General features: G+C 45.0%; 1 protein-coding gene across 3 annotated transcripts in view; it reads right to left on the bottom strand.

The window, feature by feature from the left end:
* Positions 1 to 20,333, bottom strand: part of GRN (granulin precursor) — a 1,937,406-nt gene extending 1,917,073 nt beyond the window's left edge. The window contains exon 1 of one of the 3 annotated variants that reach the window (XM_078645173.1): positions 20,250 to 20,333. The gene's annotated coding sequence lies outside the window, so the exon portion shown is untranslated. The remainder of the gene's footprint in view (positions 1 to 20,249) is intronic. The other 2 variants (XM_078645175.1, XM_078645174.1) reach the window with 2 other exon arrangements.
* Positions 20,334 to 20,583: the final 250 nt, after the last annotated feature.

Here is a 20,583-nt window from a genome sequence, read left to right on the forward strand (position 1 = left end):
GTGCAACTAACCCGGAAGACCTGGCGCCTTTGCCTGTATCCGGGTGCGGTTGCTGTGTTCTCAGGTACATGCTTTGTTATAAATGAATTTAACTACGGTCATTTATGGCTTCGGTGGGCATTAATGATTACCAAAATCTCGTTTTGTTGCCCCGTACTTCAGTGACCTAATTAATTACTCGGAAGAATTCCTCTGAGTTATTGTATAATCTTCATACTCCAAGATATAACTACAAGAATATCTTTACGGTAAGGCTGAGTGAGCGTGTGTTCTTATTTGTTCTATCTTCCAGTTGGATAGCTTGTGACGTGACGATATTGCGTTATGATTTATTGTAGGGTCAATACCAAAATTGGATTCATGGATATTGAGTACCACGTTATACTTTGGATTTACATATAATTTGGAGAATTACCTTATATTAAGGTAAGTGATATGGAGCTTTGAATATTGCAATTTAAGATTATACAGGTGTATCGAAAGACCCATGACTCCTATTCTAGCTTGTGGCATGACTACATTGCATTATAATTTATTGTAGGGTCCGTACTGATATTCGAGTCATGGATATTGAGAACCACGTTACACAATGGAATTACAAATAAACTTTGGAAAATTACTGTGAGGGGAGGGATCCGGGGGCCCGGCTCAGTGCACGCAACTTGCCTGGGGTCAGGGGAGCGCCTGCCCATAGCTCCGTTCCGGGCCGAAATCAAAGTGACAACAATAGGAATACGTCACACCAGAACAAGTCAGTCATCCTGGGGAGCGATTATCCAAATCAACCGCAAGTGTTACAGGAGACCACGACACAAGAAGAGGACTGGTGGAGCTCGTCTCCCTTTGCCAAAGAAGAGAGTCCTGAATGGCGGCCCTCAAAACCCAGGAAGAGTTGAAGACAAAAGAGCAGAAAAAGGGAAGATCCCCACTGTATTACCAGTCCTACAGGAGGAAAACCCTTGGGAGACTAATCGGAGCTTTCATGCCGCCCAAAGGGAGGATCCCGTTATACAAGAGGCCTGGAACTCGGCCTTAGACAATGAAGATCCCTTACATGTATGTCCCTATTTTTTTGTTAAAGAAGGGCTGCTATACAGGAAGGGGAGTCCCACCCAGAACCCCCAGTTGTTGATTCTAGGGCCCTTTCGGGAAAAAGTATTGTTCCTAGCTCATAGCCACTTATTGGGGGGACATTTTGGAGCAGGAAAAAAACTGAATAGAACGCTTTTACTGGCCTGGTATACTATACTAATAGGTCAAACAATATTGAAGGGAATGCCCCATATGTCAGAAGAATAGTAGATACCGACCGACCCCCCCCATTCCACTACGTCCTTTGCCTATTATAGATGAGCCCTTCTGTAAGGTGGGTATGGATATTATAGGCCCTTTGTTACCCTCCCGAAGCAGGTGTTGATTCGTGCTGGTCATTGTTGACTACGCCACCTGGTTTCCAGAAGCGATAGCCTTATGTCGCCCAGATGCCACCAATATTATTAAAGCAATGATAAGTGTGTTTTCCCTGAGTAGGGTTTCCGAAAGATCCCAACGGATCAAGGGACACCCTTTGTGTCCAAAATCATGAAACTAGTATGTACTCAACTAGGGGTTAGCCAAATTAGAACCGCCGCCTACCACCCCAGACGGATGGGCTGGTGGAACGATACAACACCACGCTCAAGGCCACTTTAAAAAAGCAATTTGATTAGGAAACCAGAAAATGAGAAGACAGGCTACCCCTAGCCTTATTCGCCATACGGTGTTAAGTGCAGAAAAGCACTGGTTATACCCCATTTGAACTCATGTATGGGCGACAGCCAAGGACCTTATTGGAAATGGCCCAAGAAAAGTGGGAAACAGAGCCAAACACCAGGCCTCTGCTGGATTATGTATCCTTTTTGAAAACACGCCAGAGTCAAATACGGACTATAGTCCGTAATAATCTAGAGGAAGCACAGAAGGCCAAAAAGGGGCAATATGATAAAAGAACAAAAGAAAAGTCCTTTAATGTGGTAGACAATGTATGAAAGAATAGGGGTACCCCTGGTTTTAGGTTCCTAAATCAGGGAGAACATACAGGGTGTAAACAACATTTAGGAACAATGCTATAAAAACAGTGGACCTACCGAAAGTTAGATATACATAAGACAGTTACACATAAAACAGTCCGTGAGAACTGAACATGTTTATCACAAATATGTTTTTAATATTGTTTTTAAAAGAAAATATATATATATTCTACTTTTTGAATATATCTCAACTACAATAGATAACACAAAATTACAAAAATATATCAGCTGTATGAGGAATTCGTTCAAGAAATATACTATGTCACAATAGGAATTGATAATGTCCATGTAATTAAGCTGGAGTGCATGAAAAACTAATACATATCCATTTCTACTTTTATACACTTGATGCAATGATCAACATGGATACAATAGGTGTGTTCCTACGCGTGTTTCGGCTGGGTGCCTTCATCAGGAAGCCATGGTATTGTAACAGAACAGTTTGACCTAAGGAACAGAAAAACACAAAGGCTAGTGTATATCAAAATATAATTGTACACAATGGGGTCCTATTTTGATAAAAACATTACATCGGAGAAAATTACATCACAGAAGATAAAAACACCAATTGCAATTCCATTACATATACTATACATGGTCACATCCTATATTTAGAAATGTCATACATCTCTACATGCATGAATAGTATGGATATGGGAGGGGTGGCACAATGATGGTGGTTAAAGGGACCAAAGTTCTAACTTAACAGCAGAAATTAAATGACAGAAAAGTGTACAGAAAATACTATCATGTGATCCCTTAAGTGCTATATGTAGCCTATTGAAAGTGCCTGTATCAAACTTCGATATTAATCCACAAATATGGTATGCCTCATCAGATAGTACCTACGTCTGATTAAGCAAAGCGGAGGCATGGTGGGGGACCAGCAGAATAGGTCTGGCCTAGGTCCCATGGCTTAGATATTTAATTCACATAGACAAGAGTCATGATAGTCAGATCTAAAACATACAAATACTGTGTGTCCCTATATATAAAGGAAATGGTAATCAAGTGTAAAAATTAGCACGGGAGACTACCGTAATTATATGTCAGTAATGCGGCGTCCCGCAAACAACAAGGGCAGAGAGCAGCAATCCACTTCTACATAGTCCAGCCACAGGGTAGGTATTGTAATGTCTATCGCTGTGTGACTACAGCGTGTTGAAAAAGAGGGAAAGCGGGAAAACAAGTGACTTCCTCTCTATGAATTGAGACAAGGATGCTGTCAAGATTAGAAAATCAGTTTGTGCGTTTAAAGTGATCATACCTTGAGACATCAGAGATTTGCTTTGAGAGTACTCGAGCCACCCGGTACAGGAATACTTTTTGGGAGAATCTGTTACACATATGGGATACAGCACTGTCAATGAGTTACGAGTTCATGAAAAAGGCACAGGGTGACTAGAGCCTATATCGCAATGGGCGAAAACCTTACCTAGTCTGTGGAGGAATATGTAGCGTGCGGTAAGTTCCTTGTCAAGCGATAGATTGCTGTGCACTTCTACCTCGTAAATAGATCTGTTATAAGTGAAAAGATGCTATCAGTAATTGTATGCTCAAAAGGAGCTCAAGTTGGCTAGGGCCTTGGTCACAAAACACAGCGCCCTTACCTCGTTTTTGAAGAGGATATGCGGCGTACCGAGGGTTACTTGTTTACTAGTCAGTGGTATCGCGTTCCTTCCTGGTGTATGGGTAGATCTATTACAGAGTGAAGGAAACAATCACTGTCGCATGTATATAGAATAGCCAGAGTAACTAAAGAAAAGAACTTAACCTCCTGAGGCGGAAGCCGGGAGCTCGACCGCATAATTATTTTAAAATTTGAGTGTCACTGTTTGAATTGCTTTTAATCATACCTGACCGCCACTCTGCACTTTGTTTTAGGGCTCTACCACGCTCCTGTCAAACCCGCGCAGCGGATCTTAGCGCTGCCGCGGGACCAACAACAAACTAACTGCCGCCATTACCGGCGCAACCACAGGTCACGCCCCCTCGTGAGGCCACGCCCCCTGCCGTCTCCCACCTCATACAAATATGTGCATCTTCCGGACGCGTAGCGGACGCACCGTTTGCGCGCCAAAGGAAAGCCAGTCTGCGCCCAGGGCCCGAAACCCCTGGAGGGAACCCACCAGCAGTCAGGGTCTACGCGCCCGACTTGCTACGCTCCTTGCGACTTCCAACCATGCAAAACTAAGATCTTAGCAAATGACAGGCACAATTCAATCCTGTGCCCTGCCTGTAATTTCCAACTTGACGTCCCACAGCCTTGTCGGCCCGGTCCCACAGGCCGCAAGCCGGCACACACCTGGCTTCTCGGCAGCCTCAAAAAAATCACTGCAATGTACCTAGGAACCGATTTCCTTAAACGCCTGCGAGATGGCCCTTTTTAAACTCCAACTCCATCCAAACTTCACCTTTACAGGTCTTTTGATTTATCGACCACCTGGCCCCGTTCAATCCTGGGCTACTCAACTGGACCGCCGCGGTCCGGGTAAACTACAGCAATTTATCCATCATAGGCGACCTGAATATACATTTCGACAACCCACTGAACAAATCTGGCAGAAATTTAATTCACGACCTTGCCGCTATGAACCTCACCTTATGGAACACAGGAGCAACACATAAAGGGGGCCACCTCCTGGACCCAATCTTTTCCAGCATTCCCCTGTTACACTGTCACCCAGCTTTGCCCCTACACTGGTCAGACCATTTCCTAACTAATTTTAGCGTGTCTAACCCAATGGCCTCTAGCCCTTCCAGCAAAACAAGACAGTCCTGGAATTGGAAGAAACTGGACATAAACCACTTCATGTCCGTCCTAGACTCTGCACCCCTGGGTGAAATATTTGACACTGAGGACATAGAGATAGTAGCCACTAAGATCAACAAATGGCTTCTAGGAGCCTTAGAAATTTCCCTTCCCGTGGCTCGTAAAAAATTCACACCCCATAACCCACCTGCGTTATGGTTTCAACGAGCAACTGAAGGCTGAGAAATCCAAACGCAAACGTTTGGAACGCCTTTGGAGGAAAGACTACTCCTCTGTAGCGAGCTCGACCTACAGAAACGAACTCAAACTTTACCATAAAGCCTGCACTACGGCCAGAGCCAACTACGTAGCGAAATCTATTTCGGAAGCCACAAACCGATCTAAAACTCTGTTCAATCTGGTAAAAGATTTGACGGGCTCAAATACATCAGCCACCCCCCTTCCACTGAATAATGCCCAATGCGAAGAACTGGCGCTGTTCTTCACGAAAAAGATTGAGACCATCTACCAGGATATAGTTAAACAGCACCCGGCTCAAGCTGCGACTGAGACGGATCTAGGACCAAATAAAGAGGCAACCCCCTTCCGCCACACCTGTCCCACGAGCCTTTGACATCTTGGCCCGGGATTAATGTTCAGAGTCTACATGACATCTGAGGAAAAGTAAAATCTGGCTCTCCCAGCGACCCCCTCCCGATTTCTGTACTCAGACTCTTGGACACCCCCCCCAACTCTCAGTCATAAGCCAAACTCTGAATCTATCCCTCTCCACGGCTAAAGTCCCAGCAATATGGAAACATGCCATGGTTTCACCCCTACTTAAGAAGCCATCGGCAGATCCGAAAATCCTGGCTAACTTCCGCCCAATATCCCTCCTACCCGCCTTCTCTAAAGTCTTGGAGAAACATGTCCATGGACATCTCGCCAGGTATACAGAGGCAAACGATATACTTCACCCCTCCTAATCGGGTTTCCGCCCTGGTTTTTCGACAGAGACAACACTGCTCGGAGTGATGGAAAATCTACACCTCCTGGTCGGCAGAGGGGAATCCGCTGCGCTGATCTTACTCTATCTCAGCGCAGCGCTCGATACCATCTCCCACAACATTCTGTTAAATTCACTTTCCACTATGGGCATTAGGGGCAAAGCATTGGATTGGATTGGATTGCATCTTTCCTGACTCTCAGGACATTTCAAATCACCTCCAGCACCGCGGCCTCATGTCCACCTATCCCCTATGGAGTGCCTCAGGGCTCGGTGTTGAGCCCCTTGCTTTTTAACATATACGTAACCCCGCTCGCCGAAGCAGCAGGTCTAAACAGGTTTAGCTACGCCGACGATTCACAGATCGTATTTTCACTCTCCAATGGAGACCATGACTCTTCTTCCCTCCTGCAGTCAGGACTTAGGAACATCGCCACTTGGATGAGCGACAATCTGCTCAAACTAAATGTAGCAAAACGGAGGTCTTGATACTGGGTCCAAACCAAGATCTCTGGAACCCAAGACACTGACCTTCCGAAATAGGCCCCCTACCCACCCCTTCGCAACAAGTACGAAACCTGGGCATTACCATTGACAATGGCCTAACTATGGAGCCCCAAGTCACAAACCTTACATCCACCTGTTTCACAATTCTGAGGTGGCTCAGGAAAATCATTTGGATGTTACCGGACGACACACAAAAGACTGGTCAATGCATTAATAACCTCCCGCTTAGACTACGGAAATGTCCTCTATCCAGGGTCATCACAGGCAGTCATGCGAAGCCTGCAACTGGTGCAGAACGCCGCAGCAAGACTGCTCTGCAAATGCCACAGAAGGGAACGCATGTCAGGTCACCTTAAAGCGCTCCACTGGCTGCGAATCGAAAACCGGGTCAAATTCAAAACACTCAGCCTCATGCACAGAATAAAATGGGGCAGTGCCCCTAGATACCTAAAAGCCCTTGTAAAAGCGTAAACACGCCGGCTCGGTGCCTGAGATCTTCAACCCAAGGCCTTTTCTGTGTGCCCAAAATACGCCGAGCAAGAATTGGGGGGGGGGGGGGAGGGAAGATCCTTCTCCCTACTGGGCCCCAAGCTCTGGAACTCCCTTCCCCAGCACCTACGCTTGGAATCCGGCTACAACCACTTCTGGAAAGCCATTAAGACCTGGCTCTTCAACCAATAACCGGCTCTTGCCTTCCCGAGTTATTTCGATCTGCCCAAGAGGTTCAGTATCTCCTAGCGCCGGGAAACCCTTTATGGGTAGCTGTTGCGCTTTACAAACCCAATAAATAAATAAATAAATAACTACAGCCGGGATCGCAGAGAGTGACGCCCTTACCTCGTATTTCCAAAGAATGCGTGGCGTATCGGGAGTTCCGCGTTAGGACGTCAATCATTTCGCACTTCTGGTTTAATCATCCTGAAGGATTGGAAGCAGAAAATGGTGTGTGTGTAGGTCGGCTGTTTATAGTCCATGAAGTAACTAGAATCAGGCTAGATTAACTGCCTGCTGTGGGGCGAAAAACAACGTCGTGTCGTCAGTGTGCGGCATGGACCCAGAGAATGGTGAAATAGACATAGGACTAAAGCGACCCTTAGTTATCCCAGCTGCAGTGCTAAAACAACCTGTAGGAGCCACCACGGGGAATATAAAATGCTAATACTACAATGAACAGAATACGGTGAAATACGTAATGTATATATACACACGTGAGTGCATATAGGGTGATACAGGGATAGATTTCGAAATAATTGCTATTTATCCTGGGTTGCGTTTGATCCCCTGGTGCCAGGGGATCTCACTGTTCATGCCCTTTTGGTAAGTATTCAGAGAGAATATCCAAAAAACCTCATGGCATTTACATATATTGGTACCTTGAGGGATGGTATTTATCCGGATTTTCTCAATGATAATCCAGCATATTTCATCTGCACTATGTTGATGATCCATGTAGTGCTGCACCAAAGGAGCTTGTGTTTTGTGGGTGCGTATTGCCGATCTGTGCTCAGACAGGCGAGTTGCCATGGTGCGAGATGTCTCCTACATATCCCTGGTTACAGGGACACAGAAGGAGATAGACAATGTTCGTAGTTTTGCAATTTGTTAGTCTATTCAGTAGAATAGTTATCCCATTGAAACTGAATGTATGGGTTTCGATGGCAAATTGACACGCGGTGCAGGCCATGCATTTAAAGTTGCCCAAGGGTCTGTTTCCTACAATGGCGCATTGGGTCTGTGTCTGGGTAGGCATACGAGATTGAACCACCAAATCAAATCCTTGAGGTTCTTACTTTTTCTGTATGCAAATAGCGGTTTAGCAAGGTGTGAATCTTTCGTCTTGGCCGCATTTAGTATATGCCAATTCGAATTAATAGCATGTCGAATTTTTTCATTTATGGTAGAATGTCTAGATACAAAGACTAATCTAGAGTTAGTTTGTTTGGTTTGGGGGTGAGAAGATGCTGTCTATCAAAGAACCGCGCTCGCTTGTAAGAGTCGCGTATCAATCTTCTCGGATATCCTCTAGTTAAGAATTTTGCTTTCATTTCAGTTGCCCGGATGTCATAGTCTGCTACATTGGTACAGTTCCTACGTAAACGTAGGAACTGTCCAAAGGGTATACTGGATTTTTGCATCACGGGTGAAAACTCAAAATGTAGGATAGTGTTGCGTGCTGTGGCTTTACAAAAAGGTCCACTTCCAGATGATTATATAACAATTAGAGAGCGAGGGAAACACAGGGACACTCTCAGTCCCCCGGGTCTATATATGTTAAACAACAAAGAGTGTCAAGCTAAATGTAAGCACTAGAACAGAAAATGAAGAAATCAACCTCATTTATTCACACTGGAAATCATTAGGGATTTATTAGAAGCCCTCACTCACCACCCTGGGTGGTGACATGCTTCATCGGGCCCACCAGGAGAAGCCGAATGCCTCCCTAGTGTGCTACAACGCCAGAATACTGCGGAGCTGGTTGTTGTGACAGTGATGTGAAAAGTAGTGATTTAAAATGCCAAGAAGCTGTACCAGAGGAAAAACGTTATTCAGTGGTCAGCCATGACAGAGTAAAATCATATGTGTTTGGAAATTTACCAATATATTATATTGGGTATTTCCACTTAGAGTGGGGTCGACATGGGTTTCTGCCCGTATGTGTATGATTTACTGGGCTTTCTTCAGGACCGTATAGATGTGAACCTCGGCGGTGTGGGCGCGTTAAGGCCCACCCTTACCAGAGGACGTGAAAGTTAAAATAGGTGCACCGATCCACGAGGTCCGGTTGCAGGATAACACTAGGTGCCAAACGGGTGCTGGGCGTTGAGCCATTGTCACCCCCACCGCCCTCCCGAGACCTATGGGGTGTGGATCTTTTAACTCTCAAACTATACAGGTTCCTCTAATTTTGAGGTAAATCCCACTACTTGTTGGTTTGTTTTTTTGCACCTATTTTTCACCCTATTTTTATAATTAATGATAGCATCTTTTCACTATTTAAGAGTTAGAAGTGCACAGCAATCTATCGCTTGACAAGGAACTTACCGCACGCTACATATTCCTCCACAGACTAGGTAAGGTTTTCGCCCATTGCGATATAGGCTCTAGTCACCCTGTGCCTTTTTCATGAACTCGTAACTCATTGACAGTGCTGTATCCCTTGTGGAGGACCGACTAACGGGGCTTGAACGGGAGGCAGTTGAGGATCCGGGGGAAAAAATCAGGCTCTACAGGAACATATTTTACACGCAGAGACATTAGTAACACTGCGCACACTTGACCACAAAGCCTACTTACAGAGACAACACACGGAGGCGGATGGCTCCGGAGCGCTACTAGCCCGAATGGTACGAGACTGGCCTGACACCCCGATCATTACTCAACCCAGCGTACACAATCTGACATCAACCGGGCATTCCATGACCATTTAAAGACCCTATATGATCGAACTGGGACGGAAGATCCTACCCAAATAACTGACTTCAGGCAGGATCTCCCCTTTCCCCAACTGACAGCAGAGGTGCAAAAGTCGATTGAGGGACCCATTACCCAACACGAAATACGCGCTGCGATTAAACACTTAAACAGAAACAAGACGCCGGGCATGGATGGACTCCCGGTGGAGTTCTATTCAACTTATGCCGACACGCTAGACCCGATTCTGTAAAAGATCTATAAGGAAGCCTTCGAGAAGGGCTATCTGCTACACACGACCATGCAGACCATAGTGATTTCCATACCTAAACCGGGTAGAGACATCTTGGAGCTAGTAAATTATAGGCCTCTATCCATGTTGGCCATGGAATATAAAATCCTGAGCAAAGCTATTGCCCTACGTGTCCAGTCCCACCTGACTGCGTTCATACACTGCGACCAGTGTAGGTTCCTCCCGGGGTGCAGTACCTCCCTCAACAAGAGACGCCTGCACGCCATAATGACAGCGTCACCGGCAGAGCTGGCACAGGCGGGATGTATTGCGTTAGATCTCAAACAAGCGTTTGATTCGCTTTCTTGGTCCTTTATGTTTGAAGCCCTGCGCCGCTTTGGTTTCCCGGCCCCGTTAATAAGGTGGATCAGGCTGCTGTATACCGATCCCACGGCCAGGGCGAGAACGGGGCGGTATGTGTCGGCTGAATACCCAGTTCACCGAGGCACCAGACAGGGATGCCCCCTGTCCCCAATGCTGTTTGTGTTAGCGCTTTAACCTCTAGCCATTGCTCTTCGCAGACACGCAGCTGCGCTGGGTATACCAGTGGCTGGGACGTCCCATCTCCTATCCATATATGCAGACGACATGTTATATCTACGGGACCGGGAGGCAGACCATATGATAATAAACGACACCTACCGCCGGTTTGAAATAGTATCGGCCTGGCCATAAACCCGGAAAAGTCTGTGGGATTTTACTTCCGTGACGGGCCTCATCCGCCCTCTCTACCGTTTGGCACCTACATGATCCCGGTAGCCCAATCCAGCTTTAAATACCTGGGAATTCGCGTATGTAGGAAGCTGGAGGGCCAGCTGGATGGCAACATTTCTAGGGCCATCGCCGGCCTCCGTGGCAGTATTGGTTTTTGGACCTCACTCCCCTTGTCAGTCATGGGCCGCATTGCGATAGCAAGGATGGTAATGTTACCACGCTTACTGTACTATTTTGTGAACCTGCCTATATGTATCCCACACCGCACCTTAACGACCATCAAGTCCTTAATGAGCACCCTTATATGGGGGTCAGGCAGACGGCGGATCAGTCTGCATAAATTACAACTTAGCACCTCCCAGGGGGGACTAGGCGCACCTGACTTTCAAGGATATTTTTACGCAAGTCAACTCCAATGGTTGTCTTATTGGCTGGCCGGGAAAATCCTCCATGAGATCGGATGGCCAACGGACTGGTTGAGCCGGGGTGACCTGCATACCTTACTACTCCCCAAGAGTAGAATTCCACGAGAATGCCACCCGCTGCTCCGTACTGCCCTTTTTTGGAAGAAGGCCTTGGCTTATACATCTACGGTACAGCCATACGCAGACAATATCCCCTTACTGGGTATCCCGACACCGCAAGGAAAACTTACCAAACGCGCTCTAAGAGACTGGACGGCATGTGGGATTGAGGGGGTGGGTAGTTTCTTTGGGGACAACCTACTGTTGGACCATCGCACTTTCGTGCAGGTGACAGACTTCGGACAGACACTACTTATTACATGCTACTGTATCTCATTTTATCAGGACGACTTGGGCGCTGCAACGCATCCAACCACAGCAACATGAACTAGTACACCTGGTACACTACATGGGGGCCGGCGGCCACTTGGTAAAATGGCTGTACACAGGGATTAGAACTCATGCTGCATAATCCCTTGCCACCCTGAGAGAGACCTGGTCACGGGACACAGGGGAGGATTTCACGGATATAACCTGGCGGGTAGCCCTGGAACATCTGAAGAGAGTTTCCCGAAATGTGAAATTTAAATACATTCAAGCCATGATACTCCATAGGGCGTACCTCACCCCGGTGAGGATGTTTCCCGACGCCTCCCATCAGTACCCGCGATGTAGGGCGGATGAGGCCGGCCTTCTACATATGCTTTGGTCGTTCCCACAGCTGGGCAGATACTGGTGTGAGGTCTGTTGGATGATGCGAGAGGTATCCCAGATACAGGTGAAGGAGAGTGCATTGTATTGCTTAGTGGGAGCCCGTCCTCGCCCCAAACCATTAAAACCCAAATTGTGATTTGTGGATTTAGCTCTCCTCTTAGCGATCAGGAAGATTACAATGCAGTGGAAGTCCCCGAGAGCGCCCAGGGTGGAGACATGGCGGGCGGACGTGGTGAAATGGGGCAGGGCAGAATGTGTTGTCCTTAGAAAGGAGGAAAGTGGTGGGAGACGAAAAACCCCGATGGCACTGGACTGGGAGGTCATGCTGCTAGACTTAGACGGTATGGATCAGCCACTGTCCCAGGGCAATTGAGCGCACTGCGACCTGGGAGGGGGGGGGGGGAGGGACTACGGCTGTGTGTACTGGGCACTGAGGTGGGACGGAGGTGGTTAAAAGATTTTCTATTGCATAAACCTGGCAGAGAGTGGTCAGCGCTGGGGAGCTGAGGCGGAACAGTTAGGAGGAATTAGACACCAGAGTTGGATGGGTGGGGGAGGGATAGTTGGGGAGAGCGAGGGTGGGTATGGGGACACGTCCTGATACTATCAGAGGACTCTAATACTGGGCACAAATTTGTATGGAAATGACCCAGAGGCTGAGTCTCTGCCCCCTATTGGCGGAATGGGAGTAAATGGAAAAGAGTGATGTATTGCATGTCTGTTGCGAACACTGTATCCATATGTGATTAACATACATTCACGAATAAAGTTTTGGGAAAAAGAAAAAAAAGAAAAGAAAAAAAAAAAGACAGTGATGTATCCCTTATGTGTAACAGATTCTCCCAACAAATATTCCTGTACCGGGTGGCTCGAGTACTCAAAGCAAATCTGATGTCTTAAGGTATCATCACTTTAAACGCACAAACTGATTTTCTAATCTTGACAGCATCCTTGTCTCAATTCATAGATAGTAAGTCACTGGTTTTCCCTCCTTTTCAACACGCTGTAGACACACAACGATAGACATTACAATACCTACCCTGTGGCTGGACTATGTAGAAGTGAATTGCTGCTCTCTGCCCTTGTTTGCAGGACGCCGCATTTCTGACATAATTATGGTAGGATCCTGTGCTAATTTTTACACTCGATTACCAATATATATATATATATATATATATATATATATATATATATATATATATATATATATATATATATATATAGGGACACACAGTATTTATGTATGTTTTAGATCTGACAATCATGACTTGTCTATGTGAATTAAATATCTAAGCCATGGGACCTAGGCCAGACATTCTGCAGGACCCCCACCATGCCTCCGCTTTGATTAATCAGACTTTACTTTGGGTAGTATCTGATGAGGCATACCATATTTGTGGATTAATATCGAAGTTTGATACAGGCACTTTCAATAGGCTACACATAGCACTTAAGGGATCACATGATAGTGTGTACACTGTACACTTTTCTGTCATTTAATTTCTGCTGTTAAGTTAGAACTTTGGTCCCTTTAACCACCATCAGTGTGCCACCCCTCCCATATCCATACATGTAGAGATGTATGACATTTCTAAATATAGGATGTGACCATGTATAGTATATGTAATGGAATTGCTTGCAATTGGTATTTATCTTCTGTGATGTAATTCTCTGATGTAATGTTTTTATCAAAATAGGACCCCATTGTGTACAATTATATTTTGATATATACTAGCCTTGTGTTTTTCTGTTCCTTAGGTCAAACTGTTCTGTTACAATACCATGGCTTCCTGATGAAGGCACCCAGCCGAAACGCACGTAGGAACACAACTATTGTAGCCATGTTGATCATTGCATCAAGTGTATAAAAGTAGAAATGGATATGTATTAGTTTTTCATACACTCTAGCTTAAATTACATGGACATTATCAATTCCTATTGTGACATAGTACATTTCTGAATGAATTCCTCATACAACTGATATATTTTTGTAATTAATTGTGTATATGTTATCTATTGTAGTTGAGATATAGTCAAAAAGCGGAATATATATATTTTTTTTTAAATATTAAATAAAAACATTTGTGATAAACATGTTCAGTTCTCACGGACTGTTTTATGTCTAACTGTCTTGTGTATATCTAACTTTCGGTAGGTCCACTGTTTTTATAGCATTGTTCCTAAATAATTTTGTTTACACCCTTTAATGTGGGAGACTCAGTATTGTGGATGATGGCATCATTTGACCGTAAATTACTGGGGCAATGGCAGGGAACTTATACCGTGACAGAAAAAGTGACACCAGTATCGCATCGAGACAGACCCCACGCTGGGCAAGTCAGATTTTTCATATTAATCTACTGAAGAGATGGGAAGGTCCCGTACCCATGGCAATCGCTAAAGCAGAAAACATGGCCTGCCCCAGGAATTGAGGAGGAAATTAACCAATGTACTACTCCCACTCCAACATGAGTTCTCCCTGTCTCGAGGGAGAACGACCTTAGCAGAACATGCTATCAAGAACCAACCAGGCAAAAAAGTACGTCTGAGACCTTATAGGGTACCCGAAGCTTGTCGTAATACCATCAGAGATGAGGTCCAAAAGATGTTACAAATGGACATTATCGAACCATCCATAAGTGAATGGAATTCACCAATCGTTCTTGTGTTAAGCCATACACTCCCAACGACTGTTAAACCATCTGGAGATTTATTATAAACCAAATGGAGAAAGAGACTGCTCATCAGCTCTGCTTACCATAGTGTAGGATATGTTATGAAGCAGGGTGTCCCTTCCACAGTAGCTTGCATGGAGATTCTGCAAGCCCATTTTGATTGTGCCAATGAATGCTCTCTGAAGGAGAGCATGGCTGGTCTCGTGTGGCAGTGTCTCATGAGATTAAGTGGAGGATTCCTATTGCTGCTGAAATGTTGCCAGCAATATAAAAGCCTCAAAGGGAAAGAATATTCTCATCAGAAGGCTGGCAAACATGAAATATCAGAAAAATCAGTATGACTAAACTAGTATTTAACAGCAGAAATGACTGAAATCGTAGTAATATGATGCACATGTAGTATAATGCAATGCAGGAGGGCTGTTACAACATGCCAACACAAACTGCACCCTGTGGCTGTTCTGATTAGGTGCCCACTGACAGTCATAAGGAAAGCTTGTATTTCTGGCTGGGTGCTATGGGGATGAGCTTCCCGAGAAGCCAGAGTCCATTTTTTCCCCCTTTAGTGTAATGACGATTAGTGCACAGGATGCGCTGAGATCATTACATTAAAGAGAAAGTAAAGTGAGCCGATGGGCTCGTTTACATTCACTGGTCGGTGCTCGGGGGAGGCTTATTTCAGACCCCACCCGAGCACCGATTGCTTTGGGAGAGGCATCGTTGGAAACAGGAGAAACTTTGGCTAACGAATAACTGGCACTAGAGTAGTGTTGCCAAGTTCTCCCAAACTCAAAATATGACATTTGAGATCGGAGCTATATTACTGTTGAGTCGTAAAAATCTCATATGGAATACAGGCATGTACCCCTACCCCAAGTGACCAGACAGCATGAAAAAACGGTATTCTGACTTTTCTGTTGAGCCAGGCTAGCACGCTAATCTAGAGCGTAGGCTAAGGCCCATGCCTGTCAACAGTGAAGTTGAGATACGCCATAAGTGTCCTCTTTGAGGACATAATACTATCTATGTCCTAGTAGTTTGACATTAAAAACGGGAACAGCGTACCAATTTTTTTTTTTTTTTAGGATAGAGTGTGACCTTCTGGTCATACGTGTAAGAGTTCTACTTCACAGTAATATTCAGATCCTTGCACTGACATTCTATGTGGGTGTACATATTATATGTGCAGCTCCTTCATAAGGAGTGTGTGTGCATTGTATGTATGTGGGGGGAAAAGTGGGATCCATTTTAGATAGCCCTTGGTTTGCCATGGCTTAAAATGGAGTAGGGTTGCTGCTTCACTGGATTGCTGAAGCCAGAGGGGATTGACCCAGACACTGGGTCAACCAGGATAGCGACACAGGGCTGCTATTAGAAATTCTACAAGGACCTTTCAACAAGGGGTTGCTGATCAGATTTACCCAAATACTGCCACTGGGTGGTTGGTAAAGAAGAAGGAATTCATCGGATTCTGTTAAGTATGTAATGGTATTTATGGAGAGAAAAATCTAGCTGTGAAACAATGGAATGCTGTAAATAAGTGGCAAGGGGTGGGTTGGGAGACGATCTACTAGATGAAGTCCATCAAGCGGAGATTACACAAATCTGTTCAACACAGAGTACATGCTCATATTTTTAAGCAAATTGAGATTAAGTGATTTACCCAAAATTACATTATGGTGATCAAGCACCAAGACCTGGATTTGAGCATCGGTCTACAGGTTCCAAAGGCAGTAGTACTAGCGTATAGGCATCCTCCAATCCTCCCAGGGTTGAGGGTGTTTTTAGGCAGGGTCTGCCCTTTTGTCTTTCGCCAATTGTCATTTCAGGAAGGCTGATGACAGCCAGGTAATCACTACATTGTGGCCACGTTTTGAGCTAGCATCCTAACTACTTGCCGTGAGAGCCAACACCTTGTACAAAGGGTGTGTGTGCACTAAAGCAAGAAAATGACATTTGAAAGGTACCAAGGAAGGAAGCACTCCGTAGAGTACTCCAAGCACTGCTGGTTTCTACATGACAGCTTCCTAGCAGTGCCGACGCAAGGGAGATCCCCATGGTCTGTGAAACATGCTGGAGAAGCAGAGGGTCTGAGTAGCACCTAGAAACCAGCCAGCTCAGAGGCTGAAGGAGTGCGCCAACCCTGCAGGAGAAAATATTGTCTAGGAGAAGAAGTCCATGCATTTTCCAAGTGTTTGGAAACACTCAGAAGAAGCCAACTACTATCAGGAGCGCCATGTGTGCAGATTACAGCAAGAGAGGTAATCGGTGTTGCTCATGAAGCAAACCACAGGAAGAGAACTTGTAAGTAAAGAACATGGTGTGCTGTCTAGTCTAATTGCAGTGTACCAAGAGGGACGAGTGCTGCCACTACTCAACATGAAGTGTTCCAAAGAGCATCTTAACTGAAGTGGAGAGTCTAACCCTTAGCCATAAAGACTTACCTTTTTGTTTTGCTAATTTCCTCTTGTACCTCTCGGGCATCGCGCCGGGACACTCATGAGTATCCGTGAGCGCTACAAGTGAACATAACTAGTGCTGCCTTTGCTCACTGTGAAACATGCTAAAGAGGATCGCATCATTACATAAGCGGAGAGCCTCCCCTTTTGGCCCAAAAGACCTCAGGTGCATGAAACAGCACCCAACAACTAAACACGTTGCCCTGCCCACTTGACCTGTGTAAGCAAGGAGTGAGACTGTCTTCTGGCACCACTTCCAAGGATGTCAGACAAGCCAGTTGGCTGCCGATGATAAAGCCACATCCCCTACTAACATTAACATGGGGCTGAAAGAAAACTAATTCTAACTTGAACTGTGAGTTATGATAACAATTTGAACTGTTTAGCTCAAAGTTACACCAACTGTTCCACAAGTTTACATTGCATTAAAGGGAACAGGACACAGTACAGGGATATAGAGGTCTAGCGATTAACAACAATTTTGAGAACTGAACTCTGTACCTGATAAACGAGTGAAGTATTGCTGTAACATTAAAGTAACTTTTCTTGAAGACAAGCATTGGGTTTTATTGCATCTGCCAACAGTTGAGTTCTGAATATTCCATTACCCTGCCACTCCAAAAAACAAAGAGCGAGCCCCTGAGAAGCCTTTGGTTGCTCGCCGTCGCTATGCAGAGAAATGCTGAAGTGGTGTACTTGGTACAGCTTGCAAAGTGAAAGACAAACCACAGGACACCCCATGCAAATAATCCCAACCACCACATTTGAGGCTCTGTAGTCCCAGTTTACCGTGTTCTCCCCCAACCCACATCCCTTTACATCATGTGGCAATTACCAAAGTCAGTACAATATTTTTTTTCCTTTTAATAAAGAACCCAACAGTATTGTGACAATTAACGTACTGTGAGATTAAAGCATACTAGCTAAAACTAATGCTCTACCTTAACATTTATAAACATGTCTATAACGTTCAATCCACACTGAAACGCAGTCTAAAAGTGACGTTACTTTGCAATACAGTGAGCACACAGTAAAGTCTGGAAACTGTACTTCCAAGATCAGCAATCTTTTTTTATAAAAATTGTTTAGTTGTCCTGGAGTTGCACACACAGACACCAGACACTAATAAACGATTTTTTTTTTTTTTTTAAAACACTACATTTTGGATTAGGTATATCGGTCACAGGAAGTTTAATATTAACTTTGAAGCTTACGTCAAGTAAAACCTGCCAGAACGATCGAGTGCCCATTAACATTTGTTAACAACAAGGCCGGCTTTAGGGTGGTGTAACCCGGTGAAGTCGCACCTGGCGCCAAGCTCTGGAGGTGCTGTATTCTGAAATATTTTATGGGTTTATATGCACCTACTTCAGTTATTTTGTGTGCCCAGCAATCTTCAGGGGATAAACTTGTCAATATAACTCTGGTAATTAATATAACCTGCTAGAGAGATTAGAGTTGGGTCGAATAGCAGTTTTGACTCATCATAAAGTAGTGCTGAGGGTTTATGTGCCTGCTGCAAATAGTGCATCAGGCGCGATACATCCATAGGGCTTCAGGTGTTGTTTAAAGAGCCTGCAAAGACCACCTCTTGACACTAAATAGGGTTATTAATCAAAAAGTATGTATTCATTTGTAATGTGAGTTTTCTGCCTTTGTTCCCTTTAATTATCAGCCATGGATCAGGTGATTAAAGTACTTTCTATTTGCTGTTCGGGATATGCACAGATAAGTTCTGAAAATATGGCTTTAGGTGACTGCTTATTTTTGTACCGTCTGGGATATCACAATAATGAGCTTGCAACCCTAATCATAAGACTAAGTTTGTAGCAGGACCAGCACATTATTTCTTCCATTCGTGATCCCAGATTGCCAGAATAGCAATAGTTCAACTTGCATGTGAAACACAACACCGCCATCAATAACATGCTGAGTTACTTCAAGTGTCTGGGAATGCACCCTGCATTCAAACACCTCACTCCTCATTCTCGCACTTGACTTGCACGCTCACCTTGCACTCACAGCGATCACAATGCACTCACACCTATCACTGAACTCACACCATTCACCTGCTCACCATGCACTTACAGTAATCACTCACTCGCACTGTTCACCTTGTACCTCGCCCTGCAGTCACACGAGCTCACTACTCACCCTGCACGTGACACTTCACTCAACTGTCCCCCTCACTGCTCAATCTGCAATCTCACTCAAACAAGCCCATTACGAACCATGCATTCATTCGTCCCACTCTGCACTTACATACGCACCCAAATTCATATGGTCACCTCACTCACTCCTCTTACCCTACTCTCAGTCACATTGCTCATTGTGGACTCGTATGGGCACTCCTGCCACTAACACAGCGCAGATAGTTAATGTGCCTGCTACAAAGAACATGCAGATCACAGAACCGAGAGTTAGTAAACTATGGGTAGCGCAATAAAATAAGAAAATTGTCAGAAAGGTGTTCTAGAGAGAGGAGGTGCATTGTTGGCGAGTGGTAGTGAGGGAATTCACGGAAAAGGAGGAACTGGGGGGGGGTGCCAAAAAAGACTGTTGCACTATGTGCAACCTACTCCCCCATTACCCCTGAAGTTTGGGTCTAGTTGTGCCCCTGTAGAGTATACACCATACAAGTCACAGAATTGTATTTTATGTAGCTTGCTCAGCGGATCAAAACTTTTGCCACTTTTGTTACTTGCAGTTCATATTTACAAACCTGCTATATAAAGTGATCCGTGAACTGGCATCAAAGCAGTACAGTAGAGATTAAGAACCTTTAGTTTCCCCCCAAATACTTTCGTCATCGTAAGGCTTATAAAAAATGGTTTGGGGGGAGAAATAAACCTCTGTATAGCGAATATAAAGACACTGAAAAGGTACACTATAGCTCGGTAAAAAAAAAAAAAAGCGCAGGAGTAAACATTCGCAATGGTGTCCTCAAAGAAGAGGAACATATTTACAAACTTGAGGAATAACATGAACACCGAAAACGCTGTGAATGCCCTCAATACGGACATGATACACGTGCCGGTCAACTCCGTTTGTTGAGAAATGGGCGGGTTATGCCCCGCGAAGAGTGCTTCATGTTTATGGGTGATAAAAAAAAACACTATATGCCCCTGTTCGCCATTCGCAATGACCCAGCTCCAAGGACCAAGTGCGACGAAAGAAGATCCTTACCTCAAATGGTTGGAGCAGCACTCTCACGGGACTTCCGGCAGTTGCCTGGCGATCTGTTTATTGCCGGCCTCCCTGCTCTGATTGGCTCGCACAGCGTATCACTAGGAAGCGCCGGAGTGAATGTCACGTGTAGGACGCAGGAAAGTCACCTGACAACGTCGATGCTAAAACGTAATTAGTGAGGCTATTCGGTATAAAAGAGAGACTAGGCGCACCTCCGCAGATTAATAGCTGCAAAACCATATATTTTTTTTTTACATAGTGGAATTGTTTATGTGCAGTGCTTGGTACACTCTGCCGATAGAACAATTTTTTTTGCACATTTATATAGCGC

This window comes from Lissotriton helveticus, chromosome 5_1, assembly GCF_964261635.1.
Source record: "Lissotriton helveticus chromosome 5_1, aLisHel1.1, whole genome shotgun sequence".
NCBI classification, from domain to species: Eukaryota; Metazoa; Chordata; class Amphibia; order Caudata; family Salamandridae; genus Lissotriton; species Lissotriton helveticus.